This window comes from Paramormyrops kingsleyae, chromosome 2 (genome assembly GCF_048594095.1).
Source record: "Paramormyrops kingsleyae isolate MSU_618 chromosome 2, PKINGS_0.4, whole genome shotgun sequence".
Taxonomy (NCBI): domain Eukaryota; kingdom Metazoa; phylum Chordata; class Actinopteri; order Osteoglossiformes; family Mormyridae; genus Paramormyrops; species Paramormyrops kingsleyae.
In genome coordinates, this window is record NC_132798.1 from 546,589 (window position 1) to 574,128 (window position 27,540).

The 27,540-nt window shown below is 42.7% G+C and overlaps 1 protein-coding gene across 3 annotated transcripts in view; it reads right to left on the minus strand.

Moving 5' to 3' along the window:
- The window catches only part of dab2ipa (DAB2 interacting protein a), a 165,506-nt gene that overhangs the window by 116,903 nt on the left and 21,063 nt on the right, over positions 1-27,540 (minus strand). The window contains exon 1 of one of the 3 annotated variants that reach the window (XM_023834472.2): positions 18,228-18,653. The exons of the other annotated variants lie outside the window; for them this stretch is intronic. The gene's annotated coding sequence lies outside the window, so the exon portion shown is untranslated. Of the gene's footprint in view, positions 1-18,227; positions 18,654-27,540 lie in introns of those variants that run through there. 3 annotated transcript variants of the gene reach the window in all.

Genomic DNA, 27,540 nt, shown 5'->3' on the forward strand with positions numbered 1-27,540 from the left:
TCACTATGGCCTGGAATAAAGCGTGGATCACGTAGCGTAGTGGCACTCGCCGCCCGTCACACCGTGAAAGGTGCATTATACACTCTCTGACTCGCATGCGCATTCGGCTTGACTGCTCTGCGGTCGACATGACCTTTACCAGTCATTATTTCTGAGCATTTATGAACAAGCAATGTCCCTTCAGCTTCGAGGAAGCAGCTGCCAAAGCGGAAGGTCAGACAGATCTCAGCTTATCCGTTCTCATTCAAACAAGGGCTTCCACATTAATAAGACGTGTCCTTTACTATGCGAAGGATGCATCTTCTTTGCCAAGCGCTCATGACGAATCTTCCTAAACCTTCAATCCCTCTCACTAAAGATGAACACAAAAACGGGATAGTAGCTATGGTATTAAACTCATAATCCCTCTCTCACTCACCCCCTTTTCAAAAAGGTACAGTCAAACCTCAAATTGTGAGTAACTTGGTTTTGCAAGACGAGCAAAAATGTTTAATAAATTTTAACTTGATAAACGAGCGAGGTCTTGCAATACAAGTATTATGTATATGCTTTGTCTGCCTAGCATCATGTCATCACAACTGAGCCAATGGTTCTTCTCAGTCTCTCCCTGCGGGATTGTGGGTAATCGTCTCCCATGCTCGCTCTCAGTCGGCGTGCCTCACTCATATAGTCAAAATTTAGTAGAAAAACACCACCCGAATAAGGGTGTAGCAGTAGGAGCGATGAATCTGTTTAACGACAATGCAATGTCCACATTTCCGCGAAATCGAAAAGGAGGCAAAAGCGGCTGTCATTGGATAGGTTCCTTGTTAAAGTTCCTTGTTAACAGTGATTCTGTTAGTTATAGTGAAAGTCGTCCTACAAATAATCCTCCTCTTCTCCTCTCTCTCACACCATCCACGATTCTTTTCAAAGGTAAAGTGCAGGTTAATTTGTTTTATGTATTTTTACGTTATATTTCGCATTAATCATTTTTATATTAATATTTTTGGGTTTTGGAACAAATCATCTGAATTTCCATTATTTCTAATGGGAAAAATTGCTTTGATATACGAGTGCTTTGGATTACGAGCATGTTTCCGAAACGAATTATGCTCGCAATCCGAGGTTTTACTGTACTTAATTAGCCTGAATTTTGCCAGCATTATCCAGCGGTAAGCATGGTTAAAATGTAAAAATTAGCATAGAATTTCACAGTAAAGAATCTGCCAAGCAATTAGATAACAGGAATTACCATAACTGCATAATACTAACGCACACTAATTATATATGTACATTTTCAATCAGACAATCAGATAAGTGTATTTATTTCCTGTATTATTCAATTCAATTCAATTCAATTCAATTCACTTTTGTATAGCACATTTTCAGAACATTACATTGCCCCCAGAGAGTAAGTCAGAGGCAACAGTAACAAGGTAAAACTCCCTCATAGGAGGAAACCTTGGGAGGAACCAGACTCAAAGTGGAAGCCCACCCTCCAGGGGCCAGCAGAGGAAGTACAAAATAACAAAGTCCCAATTTCCATCCATCCATCCATTTTCTGTAACCATTTCTCCTGTTCGGGGTCATGTGGGGTTTGGAGCCTATCCCAGAGGCTATGGGCACAAGGCAACTCCAAATTTCTAACGTAAAATTTTGTATTGCGGTACCATCACAAAAGACCATATGGACTCTTACAGGCTATTAAACCTTGTTAGTCGTTTCGTAACTTACCATTAAATTTTGCAAGCAAACATGAGTGTTGTGTTAATCTACAGGACCTTTATGCTGATTGTCCTGTTTAGTTCTGGAAGTCACTCAAGTAACTATTACTGATATTTTAACATGAGAAGTATGTTCTAGAGGTAGTTTTGGGGGGAGGAGACCTCATGTTAACATCGGTGGGAGAAATAAACACGTTCCTTTCTTGTACATCAGCTTCCTGGGGTGTGAAAAGACTCAATATTCATCAGGGGCAGAATATTTGGGTTGAGTTTGTCTAAAAAGACACAGAAAAGTTAAGGGAGCATTCTGAGCAGATGTCCTTATCTCGTTACTTCTCAGGAGCTGCAGGCTCTCATTTTCACACGCATTTCGGCACAGCATGAGGATCAACAGAGGAGTGATCTGAGTCTCCTTTGGATATATTACACCCATGCATGAAAGAAAGTGTCAAACTCAGATACTGCGCTGTTCCACACATCTGTCACAGCAGCCAGGGTCTGAGAACAGGCAGCTACAGAAATACGTACAAAAAAAAACTTTGCAGAAAGTAACATTTGTCTAATCTTGATTCTTGCACTGCAAAACGTCGTTGCAGGCAGAGCGTGATGTGCTGTGGAACAGCATAGTGTTCATATGTAAAGACCGGAGGGTAAACATTCAAGATCGACACACATCACGATATGGCATGTGTGTGAATTCCAAGGAATGGCATACATTTTAAAACAAATATGACATTGCGAAGAAGAGTGAGCCCTGACCATTACAGTTCAAAAACCTTTTCATTTGCCAGTTGTCCCTTGTTAAAAACAAAAAAAACATTTACTTAACTCTGCCATGTCTTCCCAAGATGGCATTCTTTATTGTACTCTGCTGTTACTTAGAAATAGTTACTGTTGTTTTTATTGCCTATAGAAACCAGCATAAACACAGACAGAAAGAAACTTCCACGTCAACGCAAGTACAAACAGCTAAGTGGGAAAAAAAACAGAAGAAGTCAATTAATTCAGTGCCAAAAATCTGTTGTTTATTTTAGACATGTTCATTTCTTTTTCTTCGCTCCCACAGCTGAAAAGCTGGCTGTCATTGTGTGAACAGGAACTTGTGTGAACTCTGCAGCTAGAGCCCAGTCTGCACAAGGCGCTCAAATCCTCATCTTTCCTAGAGACCCTGAATCTATGTAATTAGAGAGTACTTCGGCAGTGCAGGGACAAGGGCAGCTCCCCTAATGAGAGGATCACTGGTCAGCCAGCACGGAACAGAGGCATGCAGCTCTCAGCCATTTTGTCAGACTTTATTTTGCAGTAACAAACACTTGCGGGGGGGGGGGGGGGGGGATGGGGGTAGCTGACTACAAAGCTATAAACACTTCCAGAGCTGTCTTCTAGTACCCTCCAAATTCCTTCACACTGTAGGAGGCAACAACAACTGGGGGCAAATCAAGGGCCTCAACCCACACACTGAAATCCTACCAATAAGGTCCCAATCTCGTTATCGGACTTCCCAGTATAGTGATTCCACTTAGAGATAAAAAATGACCCTGTACCAGTCAGGCAGAACATGGTTGCCCCCTTGTCTCCATGTTGGGGTGTGTCAGGTAACATTAAACCTCCTGGGACCAAACGCACATTCTTAAGGGAGGCTCACAACATGAGGGACCTATGAGGTAAACATGAGTGTCATGGAGACCAACAAAACATGCATTTATCACATTAAGCCCATCAAGCCCAGGACTCTGGGTGACAGCAAGAAGCAAACAAGCACGGAACCTAAGCAGTAATTAAACATGCCGATTCTCGATGACCGTGTGACACTGGGGAGGCAGCAACAGCAGTGGTGTGAGGGGCACGTGCCCTTTCCCAGACGCACTGGCACACACCCAGGGACGCGTGCCACACAGTGTGCCCATGCATATGACAGCCTCATCCATCATGTCTCCGTTTGTCTGCTGCGGGTATCGTATCTCTCCACCTCCGTCTGACAGGGTAATTCTGCCCGGGCCGGGGGGAGGGGGGGCGGTGGGGGTCGGCGAGTAAGGTGATAACAGCACATCCTTTCAATTCCTCCCCCACCCCTGTAATGTCATGTGATAGTGTGATTCTGAGAGAGAGTGCTCTACTGGTGAAGCGTGCGTGCACACACACACACACACACACACGCACACACACACACGTCACCAGTACGTCTGTATCTTTGTGGGGACCGTACATTCATTTCTCTGCATAACCCTAATCCCAACAATGACACCACTACCCAACTAACCATAACCATAAGTAACCAAACAAAATGCAAAACTTTCGGTATTTTTAGTTTTTTCATTACATACACAGATTTTTATAAAAAAGTTTTCCCTTGTGGGGACCAAAAAAAAAAAAGCCCAAACAATGTCAAAATAAAAGGTTTTTATCACAATGTTGGGATACTTGGACTCCATTCCTTTCTCCCCACCCAGGGACGAGAAATGCTTGACACTTCTCATGTCATGCTAGTTACTGTAGTTATGCTAGCAGCACTAATCCAAATGTATCACATAGAAGCAACTTCCTGACCAGAGTGTAGGAACAGACACCCCCTTATCTGATTTAAGGACAGAGAAGGAACAGTGAACAGCCCCTAATTCTACGGAAGGAAACAAACAGGCTAAACTGGAGGGACTTCCCTTCTGTACAAAAATGACAAAAGTTGAGAAGTTCCAGGCAGGAAAGGCATCTTTGCATCTAAACTTTGACCGGTTCACCAAAGAGCTCCAGAGAAAAGCAACTTTTAGAAATCCAGTAGTTTGAACTTGATTATAACGCAAAATATGTGAAAACAGTTGAAAGATAAGCAAACATGAACAGACATACATAAATAGTTTCTCGATGGAGTAGGGAGAGATGTTACTAGTTATTCTACAATGTGCAATGAAAATGACAGGTGAATATACATCACAGGGTGATCATGTAAACATGCTGACTGAGACTATGGGATGACGACATGGCTAAAAAGACTGCAGATGAGTGAGGGCGGGCCTCTCTGGAGAGCTTCTACCACCACACCTCCTTCGATCCAGCACACGGCCATGGAGAAGCAGAACCCAGCTCCTGTCAGATGGCTACCTTGCACAGCCCTCTCTGACTCACCCCTATCACAATGAGGGACTCTGGTGCCACTAACTCAATCTAAAGCAGCAGGAACAGCATGTGTACCATGGCTTCCGCCAGCCTAATAGGTCCATGATGCATTAATGCCATGTGGGTGGTTGATATTACATTACTTATCTGCTTAGTAAAGGTCTGCATCCAGAGTAACTTACAGCACTCACAGTCGTTCCTATTAAACACTTTGTGATGCATCCAAGCGGCTGGAATTTTCCAGAACTCATCGGGGTCCCGGCCAGAGTTACAGCACATCCAGGGTCCTGTCCTCCAAGTGGCCCTGTGCAAAGCAGCCCAATAGCGATATGCTAGCAACCTAAGTGGATTATAGGGCAGCGCATTTTCTCTAATGCACTGTGGCACCGGAGGGGAGTATATGGGGTTATCACAGTGCACAGACTCCTTGGCTAGTAGAAAACCGCTAAAAGGCTGCAGCGCAGGATTCCCAGGTTGACCCACAGATAGACCTACTGACAGACCCAGCAAAGTGGCAGAGCCCTTCCTAGATTCTCTTCCGAGGTATCTGGATGAAATTTGCTGAAAACTGACCGTTGTCCAAACTAAATGAATTCAAAGATCATCATAAAAGGGTAAAATGAAGAGGGATGCTGTATGACTGGTGTAAATAATGCCTTGGAGGGGAACGAAACAAAGGGAAACGCACAGGAGAGAGATAAGATTGACTAATGAAACCCTGCTGATTAAAATAAAAAACTATAGGATGTTGCGCAAAGGAAACAGGGATGTTTATCGACATCATGTATTTATCAAATGTGGTTCTGATGATGTACTTTGAAAAGCACCCCCCCAAAACAGAAGCTGGGGAACAAGCAGACCAATTAAGGAACAGTCAATGAGTCAGGGAGGGGGTTGTTTGCAGGCCACTGTTCAAAAGGGGGACTTCAATTCACACTCATCATTCCTGCACTGAACCAGAAAGAAATCTTGTGAAAGAGAGCAAAAAATTGAAAGTGGAGGATTGAGAGTCAGAAAGAAAGAGTTAAAAAAAAAGACAGCAAGAGAGGCGGGGGCAACATTGTGAGAACTGACATCATCGGGTGAGATTTACGAAGCCTTAGAAAAGCGAGTCTCAAAATTAGTGAAATTTATGCCCATGCTCTGAATTCCAAATTCCAGTCACAAATGCAGCCCCCGAAACACAACAGCTTTCCATGCATCACTGACAAATATCCTGAGCAATCTAATGTGAAGAAAGGAGGAAAGAAAATCAGTAAGACTAGGTCATACAGTACCTCAAAAAAAAGATTTATGAAATACTGGAAAAAACAAACCTCAAATCAAAATTCTATCCACCGGTTGCTTAACCAATTAGTATTACCCACAACACATCCTGAGACGAGTAGGTTGAAAAGTGAGGTAAACATCAAGCGTGACACCACTCTGTCATAGGGTACACTCTATAGGCAGAACTCTATAGGACCAAGCATGACATCACTCTGCCATAGGGTACACTCTATAGGCGCAACTATATAGGACCAAGCATGACACCACTCTGCCATAGGGTACACTCTATAAGCACAACTCTATAGGACTAAGCATGACGCCACTCTGCCATAGGGTACACTCTATAAGCACAACTCTATAGGACCAAGCATGACACCACTCTGCCATAGGGTACACTCTATAAGCACAACTCTATAGGACCAAGCATGACACCACTCTGCCATAGGGTACACTCTATAAGCACAACTCTATCGGACCAAGCATGACACCACTCTGCCATAGGGTACACTCTATAAGCACAACTCTATAGGACCAAGCATGACACCACTCTGCCATAGGGTACACTCTATAAGCACAACTCTATAGGACCAAGCATGACACCACTCTGCCATAGGGTACACTCTATAAGCACAACTCTATAGGACCAAGCATGACACCACTCTGCCATAGGGTACACTCTATAGGCACAACTCTATAGGACCAAGCAAGACACCACTCTATTGTAGGGTACATACCAAGCAGGGCATCGCCCTATCAACGGGTACATACCAAGCAGGGCATTACTACATTAGAGGGAACATACCAAGCAGGGCACCACTTTATCAGAGGGTACACACTAAGTAGGGAACCACTCAATAGGAGGGTATATTCTAAGCAGGGCATCGCTCTATCCAAGGGTACACGCCAAGCATGACACTACTCTATCGTAGGGTACATACCAAGTAGAACATCGCTCTATCGAAGGGTACATACCAAGCAGGGCATCGCTCAATCAGAGGGTACATACAAAGCAGGGCATCACTCTATTGCAGGGTACACACCAAGCAGGACACAGCTTCATCGAAGGCTACATATCAAACAGGGCACCGCTGTATCGGAGGGTACATACCAAACAGGGCACTGCTCTATCGGAGGGTACACATTTAAACAGTTCGAAACACCTGTTATTGTTTGCCAAGGGTGACATGACCTTTATAATCTGTGAAGGGTCTTCCTTGAGTTGCCTCATTGAAAATATATCCAACCTTAAAAAACACTGCATAAGGCCTGAGGACATTGCTGCACTTTGAAAATTTCAAACAATGGGAAATATCATAAAGAAAACATGACACAAAGAAGATAACCAAAAATGTCCCTCTTTCAATTTATCTAGTTGAAATTACTGGAATGTGTAGCAGAGACACCAACAGACTGCTATAAAATGTGCAAGGGGGTCAGTCGGTATACTCAAGCAAGAGACTGAATAGCCAAAAATGCTAAAATCACACTAATTCACTGATAACGCTTCTTTGATTTGGATGTATCCATTTTCTCAAATGAAGCAGTCTTTACTTTTTTGTGCATGCATTTGGAGGTCTGGTGAATAACAGTTGTTGGTTTATAAAATAATGCGTGACCACTGACGGGTGAGGTGGTGAGGGTATCAGCTGACTGCTGTAGAAGACCCACACGCAATGTTTCCTGTGCTGACACACGTACCAGACAATCTTACTTTAAACACCCCCCCCCCCACCCCGAAAGGTACACACTCAGACCCTCGAGATATGAGACACATCCGAAAGTTGGAAAATAGCACACCTGACACCTGTTATTGCCCCGGGACAGACAAGAAAGTCAGGTCATAGGAGAATTATCACAAGCAGTAAACACACTGCACAGTGCACAGAATCAGCAGGAGACTGAATTTAACATTTCACCATATGAAAAAACAGTGAGGGGGCCGGAGACAGCAGCTTGCAGGACTGAGCCTGTCATGTTTTTCTGCTGCATAATGCACACGTGTCACCTGAGCCCTTCACCTCGCAGGTGTGCTGTGGTTTATGTGGGGGTGGAGGGGTAATGTGGGGGTGTATGGTATCCATGGTAAAATGGTAACTCTAAACTCAGCATGGGTCACTGCAAATATCTGCTCTATCATGCTGGATTAAGAATCCTAACCTGATTAAGCGCTTCGTCTGTTTGTTTCCAGGACCCTACAGTCACTGTCCCAGCCGCGCATCTCAGTTTTGTTAGTATCTCTTTTCCCGCATGTTCAACTAGACTCTGATGGCCTACGAGATGCAGGCTTGATAGAAACCGTGCCTTCAAAAGTCAGGTGCAATGAGGCAAAGACATCCTTGTATGTCCTTTGCCTCCGAGCCGCTGAAACAGGCTTGGCAGCCATGCGTCTGATCAAGGCAGGTCGCATCCTTTCCGCTGCTTCACTCTAGGACGCACTCAAGTCACCCAGCTGCTTCTCATCTGATGAAGACGAAGGGCTGTATTTAAAGTGACAGCATATCCAAGGCATGTCAGCACTGGGCCCAGGCCGGCAAGGCCTCACAACCTGTTTGTCCGCCCTAAGTAGCTGGACTGTCTATTCTCCATCCATCATTTTCATATACAATGGTAAGTTAATTCATTCCAGAAGGCTGGTTGAGCTGCAATTTGATCAAAGTCCAAGTCAGACTTCCCCATAAGAAATAATATAAATGAATTTAATCCATTCCAGACCCCAAGCGATTGCCTATCAATCTATCTATCTATCTATCTATCTATCTATCTATCTATCTATCTATCTATCTATCTATCTAATCATTAAAAGCATTAACAATCAATATAAAACTAATACATACACCAAAAAGCACACATACAAAAGCAATAAACAAGAAATAAATTACAATCCTATACGCCGAAGCAAGAGCTGACATGTGCACCACCTTCAAGTCTCACTATAATTTTTACAGTTACTTTCACTACTTTAATCTTTGGTTTGCTGCTATCACTGCTTACTGTCTTAGGGTCCATGATTACTGTATCGCTAAATGTACTATAGATAAAGCCCAAAAAATTCACACCAAACACAAGAACACCAAACTTTCACACATTGAACTCGGTCAAGCGGTACCGGTGGGACTGAGAGCGATTCACAGGCATAAGCATCCCAATAAGTCACTTTGCCTTTGTTTTAGCCCCATCAGAGACGCACCTCCATCTGTACAAGTTTTAGAAGATTTGTTTTGTTTTGTTGTATTCTGAGTTTTTAGTCGAGTTGCGGCTTGATTTTGGTAGAGATGAACACATCTTGACTCATACTAGTTTCAGGAGAAACAGTTGAGGTCCAAGATTTCGAGGTACAAGTAAAAAAAAAACTCAGCATATTCATTCGATGTCCGAGTTGGTCGAGTTAAGAGGCATTCGAGCTCCAAGGTGCCACTGTACAGTACTTACAGTTTTTTATTCAGTTCACTTTGGAAGGTCACACACAGAACTACATATAATCAGATAAGGTCTACCACAGGGGTGGGCAATCTTATCTGCAAAGGGCCGGTGTGTATGCAGGTTTTCGCTGCAACTCCCTAATTAGGTCACTAATTAAAGGACTGATTGGCTGAAGAGACCTCACCCCTGGGTTTGAACAGCTGACCTAAAGGTTACTCCAAAAACCTGCATACACACTGGTCCTTTGCGGGTAAGATTGCCCACCCCTGGTCTAGCATTTATCAATATATTGGAAATACAGTAAATATAGTTTGTTCTGAAAGGTATTCATTAGTATTACGGCCAATATCTAGCGCCCACTGTAATCTGACTGAAAATACAGTTTTACACAGACAATGGAACAAAGTGTCCCTTGTCACGCAGAGGTGGCATTGTACAGTGTGTGACACTCACAGGTGAAATACAACTGAATCGCCAGTCCTGGAGTTATGAGGAAACAGTGCTATCCACTTTCACTGTGCAGCCTTTTGCCTTCTGTTGAATAGTATTATGATGCCTATAGTATAGTACACTATAGTACTATGATGCCTCTGTCTATACATTTCTGTGAACCAAGTAACTGCGATACTGTGGGTCTGGTGGCAAACTATCTTCTATATGGTGTTTCTGCCTTGAAATGCGGTTTTGGTAAAAGCAGAATAATGAGAGATTGGCAGTATTCAGGGTGCCGCACATCTGCTCCTCCCACTTTCCAGAGACAATCACAAAGGGTTTGGTCCCTCAGTAACCATCCAGCTGAGGTCCTGTCCCTTCTGATCCCAATGCATGCTGGTCTGGATGGGGAAGGCTATAGTGGACCCATATTCACTCGTCTGCAATCTCTCAGGACCTGCAGAGCCACAAGAAGGCCGTGTTCTAGAATGAAAAGCATCTGCTAAATGCCAAAATAACCTGATCACAGACCCCTCTGCTATCCAAGGGCACTAATGCGATGCACATGCCCAGTATGTTCATCAGCACACGCCTCAGTTTGCAAAATGGTACTATGCCCAAGCAGATGGACAAAATGCATTTAATCGCATTTTGATGCAGAAAGAGAAAGTATGCAGCTGAAGGGAACAAGGGTCCCTCTCATGGAATCTGAAGTCCTACTCCCCTCAATGACATCCCATTTGTGAATTTACATTAACACTGTCTTTCTGTGTTGTGTGGTGTTCAAAGGGTTAGTGTTAAGGAGTTCAAAGGTCTGCAGCAAACAAACAAACAAACAAAAACAACTCCTAATTATGCACTCAGCATGATGGAGATCAGTGGGATTAATGATAACACAATGATTCACCATCACATCCAGAGCTCAATAGGTTGGGGGTCTGGTGTTACAGGTACCGGGACGAGCTCCAGAGACAAGAGGCTGGAGGTCCGTCTCCTTATTAAACGAAACGTGCTATGAGCCCAGTGACGGCAGCGTAATGCATTCCTGATACTCAGCCCTCAGTGCTAATGAGCACCACACTTTTATCATGCTTTGTTCTTTAACATAAAAAATACCTCGAGCAAAACTAACACCTGCTTTTCCTGCAGCCGCTGTAACTCCTACCATAATGCATTAGTCCTCTTCTCAAGCTAAATGGAGTCAAGCTTTTCATGTCTTGTCCATTTTTAACACCAGCATTCAACTAATTCTACTGGCCCGTACTGGCTCTACAGTAAGTATAAATAAGGGCATAAATTATACACATACATGTGTTCCTTAGAAATACTTACAACCAACAGGGCAGGCTAATGTCTAGTTGTGTATTACATGATATCACAATCCAGGCCATGGTGATCCAACAATCTGGAGCAGAGAATACAGCAATCAACACAGTCCTGGATATGTTAGGCTTTCGTTTACTTTCACAAACAGCAGAATGTCCTGCATTCCGCAAAGTTTCCTCTTATGTAAATTGCATAAATTAGCATAAATTAACATTAATTGTCAGTCTTGAGAATTTTGTTTACATGAACATCACAATCACTGTCTTTTTGAGATTCAAACTGGCACTTTTTCTATTTACTTACACATCTGTAGAACATAATTTAATGAGTATAAAAATGACAATTAACATATTGAAGAAAAAATTGTCATGCACTGTCCACAATCAGGAGAGGGGTAGAGATTTCTAGGTATTGCTGTGAAACACTAAGAACGACCCTAAAATTATGTTTAAAGCTTGTTTGCAGCATGCAGAAAGTAAGCGTGAGGCTGACGAACAAATTCAATCATAACTCAATCAGGAGACTTGGGGGGGGTCATCACATCTGATTAATCTGAGCTGACATTAATAACAGTATAGGCGTAGGGCACGTCCACTGGACCAGTGCTAATCCACACATACCAAATGACCTTCCAGCATTTTCTCCGCAAAAATATGACTAAGCAAATGAAGTATGGTTCCCTAAGTAATATCAAACATCCAATAGTATCACAGCTTAAAAAACACCAGAAACATTGTAAAAAAGCAAAAACACAGGAATAGTGTGACACTAGCCTCCTGGCTGACATCCTCTCGCTCACATTGCCACCATGTCACTCTAGCTTATTGCAACACAAAGCTACTGTAACTGTAAAAAAAAGGCATGCAAGTTATATATGTAAACCTGCAATCCAGGCTTGTAATGTAACATGGAACTCTACTATATCACTCATAGTTAAATTAGAAGTTGAGCTTGTTATCGTCACCCATCATACAAAATCTGTAAAAACATCTGAACCTCAAGATCTGAACTGGGAACACCTCAGTCAGCCCTAAAACCAGCACCCTGCACTGTGATCCCTCCGCTGGTTTCATGTATTGCTGTTTTTTTGCACATTGTCTTTCATTTGAACAGTTGTCTTATTCAGTCCTTACTATCTTTGTATGCGTTGTCAGTTCTTGCTCCAGTGCTAACTGGCACTTGTACCTGAGCATACATTGGATCACATATGCCTAGTCAGCTCCCTGACTCTGTATGCTAGTGATGTAGCTTCTGCCTCACTTGTATGTCACTTTGGATAAAAGCGACTGCTAAATAAATAATTGAAAATGCAATGTAAAATGCTAGCTGTGCGACTGATATTTTACTGTGTATAATGTTGACACTAGGCTGAAAAAGGGCGGCGGGTGGTTTGATACTCGCTGTGTTCTCTACAGTACATCTCTGCTGTGTGAGGAAGAACAGATCCGCTTGGTTTCCAAAAACACAGACCCTGACGACCGTCTGAATAGCAAATAAACCCTGAGAGTTTGCAGACACCGATCAGAGGAGCCCAGACGGGTGTCTTTTTTGAACCAGAAACTTTTTCAAAGCGTGTTGTGAAGGCAGAGCCTGTCTGTCTGTCAGCGACTTGTTGCAGGTGGATTTCCTTCATTTCCTTTTGACTAACAAGGGGAGTGAAGCTGGGGCGGCAGGTTTCATGTGCCCATGTGGGCGACTGCTCAGGAACAGGGGTAGAGAGACTGGGGGATGGGCCTATAAAATGTGTGACTTCAAAAGATTCTTCCAGAAAATAAAAGTATCTATGCAAATACAAGGAGCAGTTTTTACTTACTCATTATTCAATTTTAAATCTACCTGGTGGAATCAGTTACTGACATTTTTAAACATTTCTTAAAGTAAAGCTTGTCATCAACATTTATTTTTTATAACTAGAGCATGTTCCGAAACCGCATGGCGTCAATTAATATTCTACAGTTTTGCTTCTGCAGCCAATAAAAAGTCAAGCTAGAGGTTTCATTTTGAAATATTTCGTACTTTAAGTTGGGCTCTAGCAAGCAAAGTACTACAGTGATGCAAGTGGCAGAATATTTGATGAATTTATGTTTTTCATGTTTTAGTTTGAAGCTTATGAAAACATTTTAGATGAATCTTGGAACCCCCCTGTTTATTCCCCAGACTGTATAAATGAACAAAAATTAAAACAAAGTGTTCTACAATGAACATACAGCAGCAAGAGGATGTTTCGGAGAACAGAGGACAAGTTATCTAAAATCCTTATGTTGACATTCAGACCTAGAGCCAGAGGAGGGCATGGTCTCCAACAAAATCGTTTAGAGCAAAAGTATACCTCTCTGGAAAAAAAATAAAGAAATTCTGGTTCGGTTCAGTGTGTCTGTGGCCTTAATTCAACAACAAATAAATTCTGATACACAAAAATCACAAATGATCAGGTGTCTTTCAAAGGAGTAAATATTACTCTCAAGCAGAGCTGAAGAATCCTGAAGCATAAATCGATGAGGCCTATCTGTGTTAACTATGCACACAACATCAGGAACATGGAGCGCAATCAATTCTCCTTTGTACTCATTAGGAGAATAAATGTTCCTGCCACTGGTCTAAGAAAAACATCAATACAACTGCAAATTCTGGAATAATGATATCACTTTCCTTATCATATCACTTTCCTGGTCATAAATGTGTCAATAAACCAAAGCCAAGTTTAGATATTGGTTCTTTGCAGCACAGATAAATGAGACAACCATTTGTCCTGCAGAGCAGCCATGAGAGACATGGCGGTTCTCACACTGGGTCTTCTGCAGTTGGTCTGACCTTCTGCATTCTCTGGCTCTGAAATAACAGCCATTCTCATCGCTCCATTAATGATCATTACGGCACCAAGCATCTTGTAATTAACTCTCGAAACCCCTAGGGAGATGACTCGGGTGAAGCAATTAATGAATACAGAACTAAGGAAAGAAAAAGTGTAATTAGTGCCAGTGTCTCATTCTGTTTATCAGCATTGTTGATGCCAAAAGATGCAAAAATCAAAGATCTTTTGAGAAATTTGATTTATTGATTAGCTGATGGGCTAATGTTATGGAACTATGACTTTTTTCAACTAATTAGACAAGCTGCGTGTGTATCTGAGGGCTTTGTCAGGAATAGGTCTGGTTCCACAAAAGGGGCTTTACAAAAATACAGAGAAATTAGTTTATTTCGTGAAGCTACAATTTATACTCCAGATTTAACAGCAACTAGCCTTGGCAAAGTCATACTCTGAAGTGCTAGACTTGCAAAGATTACATTAGGACACTGCAGCTGTTGGTTTGTAAACAAAACCTACCAAACAAAAATTATAATTTCTATAAATAATTAAAAAAAATTATTATTACGCAGCCATTTCTAATATCATGGAGAGGTGGCTCTTAGGCTGGGGATCAGCACCAGGAAAATTGGTTTGAACCCCGTGAATGTCAGCAGTGATCCTACTCCATTGGGCCCTTGAGCAAGGCCCTTAACCTGCAACTGCTTTGCCAAGGGTATGCAGTTAATTTACATCCAGGCCTCTAAGGAGGCCCTCCAACTTACAGGGGAAAATTTGGAGGTTGGTGGCAGGATTGACACTCCAGCCACCGGGAAAAAACCTCACATCAGTCCATTTGGACTAGTGTGGTGCTGAAGTATCACCTGCCGCATGGCTGCCCTCAGGCTCTCATCCCTGAGGTGGTTTGTCATGTGCTGGGTGTGGCTGCGCACTGTAATCAGTACATGCTACTTATCGCTCCTCATATCTAAAAAAATACCATTGACCCAACAGTCAATAAAAAGCAATAACCATTTCAGATTTTTTTTTTTATCATATTTTATCATAATCATATTTTTCTTATTTTTGTAATCAGCAGAAAAAGTAAATGCTTCCTCTTATTGTATAAATGAACATAAATCTTCTGCATCTCGTCTTCATTATACCTCCCCCAGCAACTACTGAACTAAAGTTACTTTCTGGGTAAGAGTCATCTCATATGTAACTATCTCACTCACAGGAAAGCTTAATGTTTCAGAACCTTGCAAACCAGAATGGCCCACCTCTGCTGCTCAGGGGTCACTTGTGATAGTCAGAACTCTCAGAAGATTAGGGCCATTTGTCCTCTGTTTTCATTGGGAAAGGAGGATCACCGGAGCTAGCAGCTGGCATCCAGGAAGAGCTGCTGTCCCCAGCCATAAAGGAATTCCTGATACAGAAGCCACCATTTACCCTGCGGTTATTAAATCTGCCTTTTTCCCAGTGCAAAACCAATAAGAGGAGTTAAAGTCAAGGTAGCAATTATTTTTTCAATAAAGCCAGTTATGCCTTTAAGTAAACAATGTTATTTAAATAAGAGAAATTATTCAAACAGAGAATTCACTACAATAGGGAATTTTAAGACATTAGTTTCAATCGATTTAGACTCTCTTACATGCCAGTTTATTAAGTTGCATTGCACACAGCTGTATGCAAATTCAAATTCTGTTATATTAATAAAATATCTAATTTTATTTTCATCATTATTCAAATATTTAATTGAAATAATCAGTCAGTAATAAGTATAGATGAATGAATGAATGATTAAATGAATAATCAGTAATTCTCTGTATTCAGAAACTCTATTCATACAATGTTTTGTTCCTTTATTTAGGAAAATGTTATTTACACTAGCAAATAAACTAAATGTTCATAAAACATTTTATTTCTACGCAAATTTAGCGAAAATAGGACCTTTTATTTCCCACTCAATCCTTAATAAATTCAATCCTTAATAAAAGTTCTGATAGACACTGGCTTGTTTCCTCAGAGCCAGGACAATACAGCAGACCTGCTTCTCCACAATCACGCTGCACAGTCACTGCCGTTTTAGCAAACCTCTACCCAGGATTCCAGCTGTCATGAGATGCGCATGGATGCCATCCCCCATGGGACAAAATTACAAAGAACATCCCCTTTTGAAATATACCACCCCCCTAACAATTTATGTAAAATTTTCTGTGCAATTGTCTCTCATGTGAAGGTAAATCAACCGTTTCTGGGGCAATCAACTGGCGGATTGCAGACCAAACCAATTTAATCTAGGCTGTGCAAACCTGCTCCCCTCCCCCAATAAACTTTCTCGTTCTTCCAGTTAATATTGTCATGGGAGACCACTCCCACTCCCCCCCCCCTCCCCAATCATACTCCTTGAAATACTTTTGCAGCGCTGAGCATCTTTCCTCATTCTCAGGTTGACAACGCAAAGCGAGTTTTGGTGATGGGGGAGCCAGATGATCACACCAGCTGATAATTCACACAGTCGGCCTCCTTAGGCTAAGATGACCTAACGAACCAAATATTTATAACTGAACCTTTTTCACTTGACATCAAACAAGCCTGAGCTATTCATGTAAACGCCAGCCAAGTACTCGCAATACAGCTTTCTATGCCATCTCACCCATCAGAAGGAAAATACCAAATGGTGCCAAAGGCTATAAAAGAGCTCAGCAACTATCTGATGGCTACTTTGAGTGCTTAGTAAGTAACAGCCTCCGTTGGCAAACACATTGACATACAGGCGTATAAACAGAGACCTCACAGTGACCCAGGAGGGCAGCTCCCTCGGTTGGGGAAGGCAATGGAACCACCTGTCCAGCCAGCTCACAACGAAGGGGAAGCTCACTGTCACATTATTGTCACTTTGCTGCGGACAGCTCACTGGCCAGCTTCTCCAGGATCCTGGGAACCCTGGGCTCAGGTAGAGTGAACAAGTATAAGAAAAGTACACTCAGTGACATTCGGTGTCGTATTTAGTCATACAGGGGGCAATCACGGTAAAAATTACTCCTTCAATTAATGACCAGCACTCAGGGAAATAATGGGCAGAATTTATATTTAGATGAAAGAAACAGCTAAATGACAAATAAACAGAAAAAATGATGCACAGTGTACAGATCTATACCACCAGCTAAAAGCAAGGATTGACTCACAGAAGCACCGAGGATATTCGCTTTGAGGATTTCTTCATCAATGCCATTACCAAGGATAATTCATTGATTAAATCAAATGGGTTTCAGTCCTTATGCAGTGAACCAAGAGCATTGCTACCATTAAGTAGCTAGAGGAAGCTGCAGTCCACAGGTGATAAGTGCTGCTACATGGATGGCTTGGTCATCATCAAACACACCAGGAACTCACAGAACCAACACTACACACAGCTCCTCCTCACAGAACCAACACTACACACAGCTCCTCCTCACAGAACCAACACTACACACAGCTCCTCCTCACAGAACCAACATTACACACAGCTCCTCCTCACAGAACCAACACTACACACAGCTCCTCCACATTTGGCCATAGACACGCAGCACTTAGGACAACATCAGCAGGGAAGCCCTGGGACAGTTACAGTTCATTCATTATCATTATTATTATTTTATACCTCAGTTCCCTGAACAGTTGCCTCAAAGCAGCTGCCAGAGATTTACCCTGTAGTTCATAATACAAGGGCATCAACAGCAGTTAATTGTGAACCGTTATATATTATATAAATTTAGGTGAAACATTATCAATATTAAAATGTATGTTAAAAAATATTTTTAAATCAGAAATTAAAAATAAAATAAATATAAAGATAAAGAGGATAGATATAACACATAAAAACCACATTAAGCTTATTTTAAAACTGCCAAAGCTAATGGTAGCTAAAGAAATCAGATGCATCTCTATCACTCATCGTCAATAAACTGGAATGACTCTTCACTTAAGCTACAAACTAATCTCATGCTTCCCACGACTGAGGCCGTTCCGTGAGTCCTGTGCTGGACCGATGTCTCAAAGTGCAGCGACTATCTTATCATACACACCTTCACACAGCCCGATGTTCCATGGTAAGTGAGATTAAAATGTGCAGAAACCTCAAGTTTGCGGTGAGGGTTGTGAAGTACCTCTGTGCCTCACACAGGGCAGCCTACCTGGGAACCTCACAGGCGTGCTTTCCTGCTGCCCAGATGCCTCCTTCCCACAGCACAGGGACGTATTGCCTTTGCAGATGGCAGTCCCCAGCACAGGCAAGCCAGAGAGCGCCCACCACAGAAGCCGCCCTGCTCAATCCGGGCCGACGGCCGCCAGCTTCATCCTCCGCGCGCTAAGAGCCAAGAGCAACAAGTTGTAAGGCTCCGCGGTTTCCCTTCCCCTTTCCCCCTCCCTCCTCCTGTGCACCGTTCATTCAAGTTAAGGGCAGCCACAGGAATTCCAGCTCTCCATGGACTTGACCCAAGCGGAGCTCTGTTCCTCCCCCCTAGAAAAAAAAAGCTAAGAAAAAAGCACACTGGCAAAAAAAGACAGTGTTGCTCTTTTGTGTGGGGTAGCTTGAGAGCTCGGCTATGGCATGCTCTTTCGCCCCCCCAGGCACTCTCTCTCTCTCACTGGGAGGGACCCCCCACCCCCGTCGGGCAGATGAAGAATAAGCCCCTCGCGGTGTGGAATTCCAAAGAGAGTGCCGGCCAATCAGAACACAGGCTGTGGTGAGGGAAGAGCACCCAGCTTTAACTCCACCCCTTGGAGAAATCCTACACAGGACAAGGCTGTGGGGTGGGGCGGTGGGCAGTCTTTGGGAAAGAATGAAGCCTTCTCATGTCCCAGTATTCACCTCAGTCACGGCCTTCAGTGAGCAAAACCCATCTCACCTTCCTCATTTTTACCCCCATACCTCCTATCTCTCCACATTAAACTCAAGTAGCCATGTACAAACTAAAATCACCATTTGGCCCAACGGCCCCTTCTGTATTCTGACAGACTACAGCCTCAAATGCTTGCATTGGCTTACAAAGCTTTAGAAATTGGTCAGTCAGCAGCAGTTTGAAAAGTGAGAGAAAGGCCAAATGCAAATCCTTTGTACATCAAGTGCCGGAAGTCCAGGCCCACGGGCTCGTTCAAAAGCTGGGGACAGGTCACACCCATTCCAGATGCGCACACACACCCAGAGGCAACCGCCATTCAGAACACAGGAAGAGCCTTGAGGTCCACTGCAAGGCCAGCCTTCACACGTAAAGGCCTCTTCACACGTAAAGGCTTACACCCCTGTGCTCGTTCATCACAGAGCTCAGGAGAGCAGGCTAATTCTATAACACCCACACACAATTAGCACACGCTTCCTTATCGTACTTATGAGGGGGAGTTGTTATGACAACCGGAATCTGACTGACATTTACCCTGTTGGTACTAATCTACATCTCTGATCAATCCTCTGTTTACATCTCTGTTTAATCCTGGCCAAAACCCACCTGAGATTTGGGCTATAACAGGTAGGTTAGGGTCTGTAAGTTGTCCTTAGTGTGCATGTATGTGTGTCAGTGTGTGTCCTGTGATGGACTGTGTGTCCTCCGTTCTGTGCGATTTGCGCCTGGCTCACTATGAGCCTTTACTGGATAAGCAGTCAGAGTTCAGATGGAAAAAGGGAAGGGCCAAAGCAAAAATGCTGAAAGCTCAAAAAAAAAATCACCAGCTTGTTTTCAACATAGGGCCGTACAAGTGAAGTATGCTGTCAGTCTGCATCATGACCAAAACCTGAGTGACTGGGCTTTTAAAATCTCAAAAACTATGATGATCACTGACTGGCAGATTGAAGCAGGGCTCTGGCATCACAGCCCTTCCCAAGGAGAACTGTAGCTTTTATTCACTTTAAAAGGTGGATGTTCAATGTACATAACAGGCTTCATCATAGGGGCTTTAAGTGGATGTCATAGAAATGCAAACCGTGCAAATACGAGCACTGCGTCTATACTGTCAAACCGTGCAAATACGAGCACTGCGTCTATACTGTCAAACCATGCAAATACGAGCACTGTCTATACTGTCAAACCGTGCAAATACGAGCACTGTGTCTATACTGTCAAACCGTGCAAATACGAGCACTGTGTCTATACGATCAAGGAGATTGTGTAGGATGAAAAGGAAACTAATATCACCCTGTGGTTTTTCTAATCATGTAGGACAACGTTAAGACTCAAAAGCTGTCAGCGTAAATCGATCCACTTTAAAACTGTCATGGCAAATAGTCAATGCTGGCTAAGGAAACAAATGTAACTGAAAGTAGTCAGTTCCCATTGTTTTACTCCTAAGAAAGGCACTCATTTAAACTGAACTTCTTCAGTACTGCAGCCAGTTATGCGAAAAGGTAAAAATTCACACTAGATTTGAGAATTTTCCAAGCAACAAATTAATCAATGTCCTGTAAAAGAAGGCATCTTTCAGGTGGGGGAAGCCCATGTGGCACCCTAGAGAAGCTCCATCACGTTCACTTTCCTTCTGTCTCGGGCGGTGGGTCCCAGTCATGAACCTTGCTCTAGGGGTGGTGCCCTAAGCCAGTGTTTCCCAACCTTTCCCAGCCTCAGCACACTTTTCATAAGGTAATTATCCCAGGGCTCACCACTGATTAACAGTAAGAAATTTAAGTAGAGAAATTCTACCATGGGTGTTTGATCAGATTTTGGTGTAGCTTAGAAGTACGGAAAAATTTTCTCAGCTTACACTGGACAATACTGTAATATTATTAATATTGTTAATATTGTGAGCTGGTAAATGTCTAATGAATGTGTTTCCCAATTTCATGGTGATCCTTCAAAAGAACAGAGTGAACCACAATAACTACTACCTACTGTATTAAAAAAACTGAAAATGAAAATGAGATTCCATTACATTATCATTAAGATATGTTTGAAAATCCCAGGACTAAAACCTCCAGCCATCTTTGAGTAGTGCTCTTCAACATCACGTGTACACTTGGATGTAATAGCTTTTAGTGCCACCCACACATTATGACAAAACTCTTCCATTCAAAGGGAGAGTCTTTCTGCATTTAGTCGGATTCAGAGTAGGTTGAGTCCTTCCATGAGCCAAGGACGGCCTCACCTTATGTACTCTGCATTGAGCACAAAAAAAGCGCAGAAATACTCAGTGACTGGGAAGCATTTTCTCGAAGTTACAGCGAGGCACACCATTTCTTCCCACTTAATTAGTTCCGCTTAAATCAATTGTTATCACGTGCACTTGTGAAAGGGTTTAGATATTTTATGAACATCACAAATTGGAACAGTTATGCAACACTCATGTTCCCAAACAAATTATTAACAGTTAAGCTGCAGCTGCTGTTTCAGAAAACAGCTGCAGGAAATAACTAGCATCACTTTAAATGTGTAGAATTGGAATTTAACCAGTGGTGTCGTGTCACAATAAGTTTACATATGGATGTAAAAAAACATAATTAAAGGTGTTCGAATGCCAAAAATATGAGCATAATTAACATATACAGCCAAATCATATCTTTAATTAGAGCAAAGCTTTGGTAGCCAGTGTTCACAGTATGAAGGTGGTATCAAGCTTTCATTAAGTTTTATTGGCAAAGGATTAAAGACATGCATGCCGCATCACGGCTTGCATTCTGAACTCCCGGCAGTGTAACTTTCCTGCCCCAGACACAACTTCCTGGTCTGAGAACGGCTGGTCAAAGCCACTTGTGCACCGGCTGTTTTCTGAAACAAAGTCACTTGTGTCCAGTGTGAGGGTTGAGTCAGGATCCCACCCGGGCAGCCGAATCCTCTCCCATGGAGACTCGGGCTTGAAATTCCACAAGATGACTGTAAGCTGGCTCCAGCCCCCCCCCCAACCCCACCTAACCAACAATCCTTACCCATAACCTAGTCTGGTGTACAGGGTTTGCCATTTTATAGAAACTGGAAGGGCTCACTTTCAGAGACCACAGCCCGGCAAGCATATAATCTCTCTTAATCAAAATAAGGCTGGCGCTCGCTCAGAAAGAACTAGATGAGGCAACACAAGGCATGAAATAAAAATGAAATAAAGATGAAATAAATCAAATGGACACGGCTGCCTCTGTGGTGTTTTTTCCCCTGAAGTTCTGACTTTCCAGCGCTCTGACCTTGCGAGGTCTCCTCTCTCAGCCTTTAATTTTCAGTCTCTCCAGCAGAAGGTTCCGTAGGCTAAATCCATCTGCGGTGACCACGCACCAATCAGTTTTGCTCACTGTTTACAGTGACTTCATGGCGCAGTAATATTTTCCCTCCAAAAAAGATTGTACTCCAGTTACTAACCGAAAATAAATCTCACAAGCAGATTAACAGAGCAACCATTATTTTATTTTTGTATCTCTATTTGTAATGTCCAATATCACTAGACAAGCTCTGATTAGGAGAATGTTCATCTAGGAAAAATGAACAGGATTCCGGTGCTGCTAAAAGGATAAGGGAACTCGCATCATACTGTGCTAAATTGTTCTAATGCATGATGACATGCAGCTGTCATAAATCCATAGGTGTTTCATTTAACAGGATGTCAAACAGCTTCACATTATGATATTTTCCAACATACTGACTTTCTTCCACAAAGTAAATGTTGTGCGGAGACAGCTGGAGTGTCATGCTTTATTTTCTTTGCAAACGACCCAGTTTTTTTGTGATAAGGTTCATCAGGGGGGATGACGTGTCCACTGCAGGCTGATGTAGAAACTGTTTGTCTGGCCCCGCTTTGCTGAAGGGAAAAATACAGACCAAAACCAAAAAGATTTAACTGTGCTTCTATACATATTTGAAAAATTACCCGCAGAAGTAAAATTGCAGTCCATTTAACAGATCCCACTCATATATTGAAAACAAACCTCAACACAACTGAAGTCAGAAAGCTCTAAATTGATTAACCCACAAAAGGTATCTTGCTGTGTTTAACAGGCAAGCTGAATTTTTATTGTGGGGGGGTGGGTGCTCATTCAAACAGAGAATAAACAGGTCTTTCCTGTGCACACGAGGAGTGGGTGTGGCCTGAAAAATCACAGCAGGGGAGGATGAAGACAAAGCAGTTTGTGGGGAGAATCTGCCATCAAGTAGGAGGGGCTCAGACAATTGGCATGGAAACCAGCCTTATATCCAGCTGGGCTGCAACAGGGTGCGAACTCCCAGCTGAGGTTACAGTAACATTCAAAAAGCATTTATCCCCCAATCCCCTAGAATCCAGAAAAAACACTATTCCAATGCAACTAGTTAGCTCTATTGCCTAGCCTGGCAAATTAAATTAGGTGACAGGGACTCCTGCTTATGACAGAGCCCAAGAGTTTACTAGCATTTTTGCAAACAAGAGACTGACACAAATGTTGAAGTCTGGATTAATAACAATTGTGTTGTCTACATCACAATGTGTCACGCTGTGACATTGCAAAGGTGTGACAATCCATGGGGCAACTTTCAGACACCATTGGCAACTTTATTTCAAAATTAAACATACAATTGATCAGAAACAAAAGAACCACGAGGGGTCAAAACAAGAGGCAAGAGGAAAAAACAAGAAGGAATAAGGGCTAACCTAAACACAATGGAAACCAGTAACATGGGATACTGACAGGAACCACAAGCAAACCACAAGCAGAACCAAACACACAGTATGAAGAATGACCAACACATATATACACAGATAATGAGGTCCGAACGAGGGACAGGTGTGAGCCTCTCTTCATAGAGAGTGATACAACCCAATTAAGAGGTTTGCCACCTCTGAGTTGTTTCCCCTAAAAGATGGGTACAGAGTAAGAGTGCTACTAGTGAAGCGGAGGAGTCCCGCTGCTTAGTGGAGAGTCATTTGGGAGGTTTGGTAGTCCGAGTCATTTGGGAGGTTTGCTAGTCTGAGCCATTTGGGAGGTTTGGTAGTCCGAGCCATTTATGAAGTTTGCTAGTCCGAGCCATTTGGGAGGTTTGGTAGTCCGAGCCATTTATGAAGTTTGCTAGTCCGAGTCATTTGGGAGGTTTGCTAGTCCGAGTCATTTGGGAGGTTTGCTAGTCCGAGCCATTTATGAAGTTTGCTAGTCCGAGCCATTTATGAAGTTTGCTAGTCCGAGCCATTTGGGAGGTTTGGTAGTCCGAGCCATTTACGAAGTTTGCTAGTCCGAGCCATTTACGAAGTTTGCTAGTCAGAGCCATTTACGAAGTTTGCTAGTCCGAGCCATTTGGGAGTCCGAGTGTGTAGTATAAAGGTATTAACGCAGTGGAAACAAGCCAGGCGAATAACAGGTGATGGGAACAGAATTGAGTGATGTCACAAAATGGTGTCCCCCTCTCCTTGCATGGCTAATGACGAGGACAGAGATTCAGCTAGAAACCAAGTGGGTAGGATTTCAGCTATTTTGGCATCCGGTATTTGAAAATACTTACTGTATCTAAGGTGATCTGTGTACCCTTGACAGCTTTTTAAATTTAACTGATTTAAAGGACTGACAGTGCACCAGGTAGCTTATTGTCTATATACAGGTAATGACTCCGGCGGAATCTGGACTATACCAAGTACAGAGGTTTCATCTGGCATACAGAATCTTCCTGACGGTATGCGATTATCTAGTATAGGGGGATCTGGTATGCACTTACAATGAATTCTCATTTTTAAGATGTCATCATTGTTTATATTTTAACTGTTGGTGTCTCCCAAATCAGACTTTTCTATTTATTTACTCCAGGAATAAACCAATCAGGACACACTGGATAACAGGTTCGTAAACTTCTGCAGGAAAAAAAGCACGTTAACAAAGTTGCCAGATTCATATGGAGCTTGTTTAAATCAGACTGCTGAACGGTGTGGCATGCAATACAGTGTTGACTGGTAGATGCTAAATTATGCCAGTCCCACATTTCAGAAGCATAAAAATCCCAGCTGCAGTAACCATGCCCAGAGATGACTCATGACAATCACATTCTGCCACACGACTCCGCAAGACACCATCAGAAACAATCAGGACATGTTCTGGCCAACTATGCCATGTGGATGGGGCCCCTGGGCACAACTCCTAACCATCAATAAAACCTTAGTGGGATGTGGGATGCCCTGCTCACAGGTACAATCCTTTCTGTTTGATAGTTATTACCTTCATTGTCACCACGGATCTCTGTCACGCTGCCAATCTGGAGCCAAAATCCCAGACAAATCAGGCAGGAGTTCTGCTGGATTAGTGCATTAGTCACTGATTAGCACATTCTCAGCCTTTTAAAATAAGCACTTTTGCACCCACAGATCAGTTTTATATTCCTCCTACTCAAGGTTTAAACTAAATCGGCATTTCTTGAAATGGCCTGTTGATATTCAGGAGCATGACATACAGAAGCAGTATCAGGAGCTCGCTGAACTGGGCCTGAATTCATGTGAACAGCAGCAACGTAAAGCAGACCCAGGTCTCTGTCCCCCAGTGTGCGTGTACCAGTATGTACCAGTTGCTAGTGGTCTGGTGAACCTGTCAGCTGAAGCCAGCAGCTGGTCAGCAGCCTGTCAGGGGCGGAAAACCCCAAGAGGTTTTCGTTGGGTCACAGCAGCAGAACTGTGCACAGTGTAAGGTTATGAGCTATGCAGATGAAAATATTCAAACCCTTTATTTTTCACAGTCTTGGGCACAGAAATTGAACTGGAAAAACAATGTGGAGACAAGGCAGGATGCTTCTGTTAATTAGTTAGTCTTTAAAACGCAGCTGTTTTTATAAAGTTCTTTTGATTTACGCATTTCACAAAAATGCAGAAAAAATTAACGTTTGGAGACAGACACATGTAAAAAGTGCAAGACATTATGTTATTTGGCACAGTACTATCTGGCAAAAAAAAATCTGAGCTGCCCCATGGCCAAGTGACCAATGAAGTATGATTATAATATTGGAAACATCAAAAATGTATCAGAATTTAAAACAGGCTTTATTGTATTAAATCTTCATCCATCAATTTTCCAAGACTGCTTCCCTAAAGCAGGGCCAGAATGAGCCTGGATCCATACCAAGGAAGCGCAGGACAGTCCAGATGGGACACCAGTCTATCAACAGACACAGGCAGGCCGGCCCATACTCACATGCTATGGGACAGTCCAGATGGGACACCAGTCTATCAACAGACACAGGCAGGCCGGCCCATACTTACATGCTATGGGACAGTCCAGATGGGACACCAGTCTATCAACAGACACAGGCAGGCCGGCCCATACTCACATGCTATGGGCAGCGATTCACAGACATTCATGGGGAAGAACATACAAGCTTCCTAACACTGAGCAGCAAGAGTAGCAATCAAACCCATAATTCAGGAGGCCTGAGCCTGCAGAGATGCCCACTGATCCACCTAGTGCACGCTTCACTGCATGCATTGAAATGCTTGTCTAAGTGACATAGAACTAGTAACATACCAATAAATACTGATTTATTGTTTTTAGTCTTTTTTTAATAAAAATAGTAACATGACACCCGTAGCTTTCAGGAGAGGCTCCGTACCCCTACCACCCGGCATAAAACAAGTAGGTATGAAAAATGGATGGATGGATAATAACATGATCAGAACCATATCTGAAAATGAAAACACTGATTAACACCGTATCTTTCTGTATTTGTTATGGTCTAAGGAATCCAAACATCACGAAGACTATATTTATTTGAAATTTGACAAAACTGCAGTTAACTACAAAAAAAGACTATGCTCATGAAACGGCAATGAACACAATCTGAAATGATACATAATTCATAGGTCTGTGATTTCCTTATAAGAGATGGACACATAAAATCACCTCCTTACTAAACCGAATGTGGGTAAACAAAAATACTTGCTACAGCTGTCAAGAATCAGTTACATATTTATAGCACTGCCATGTCATTTTTTTATATTTCCTTTTTATATGAATCAAAATTAGTAGGGAGAGATTTCCCACAAAAAATGAAAATGTACAAAGTCTGGTGTCAAACAATCGTTTGCCTCAAGCAAATAATATTTGCGGAAAATTAAGAGGATAACACAAGAAAAATGTGGCAGTGCACACTGCTTGCATTTAGATTATAAAGTATGACAGAGATCCAGAAAATGTCAGATCATGTTTTAGGAGAGTTAAGGCTGTGCTCTTGGGTACAGTTGTCCTTCCATCTGTACCATCGGCAACTACAAACTCTATGCAGAAGCTGGTTCCTGATAGGGGTAAGTAAATAATGGAGTTATTGCTGATAGACAGACCAGCAGAAGCAGATGACCAGCTTGCAATAGGAGATGTTGTATTCCCCTACAACAGCCCTGTTTTTGCCTCCCTTGTGTGTCACTACACACAACATTTTACAGTTTCCTTGGGCTGTTAATACGTGGTAGTTTCTGACCTGGTTCTGGCTTCGTGCAGTTTATCTGGTGACTAGATTCTAAGGCTCCCTCACTGGACGAGTGGAAAGAGCAGCAGAACGAGGAGGAGAGGTCTCACTGATGCTGTCTTCCAATGACGAACACAGA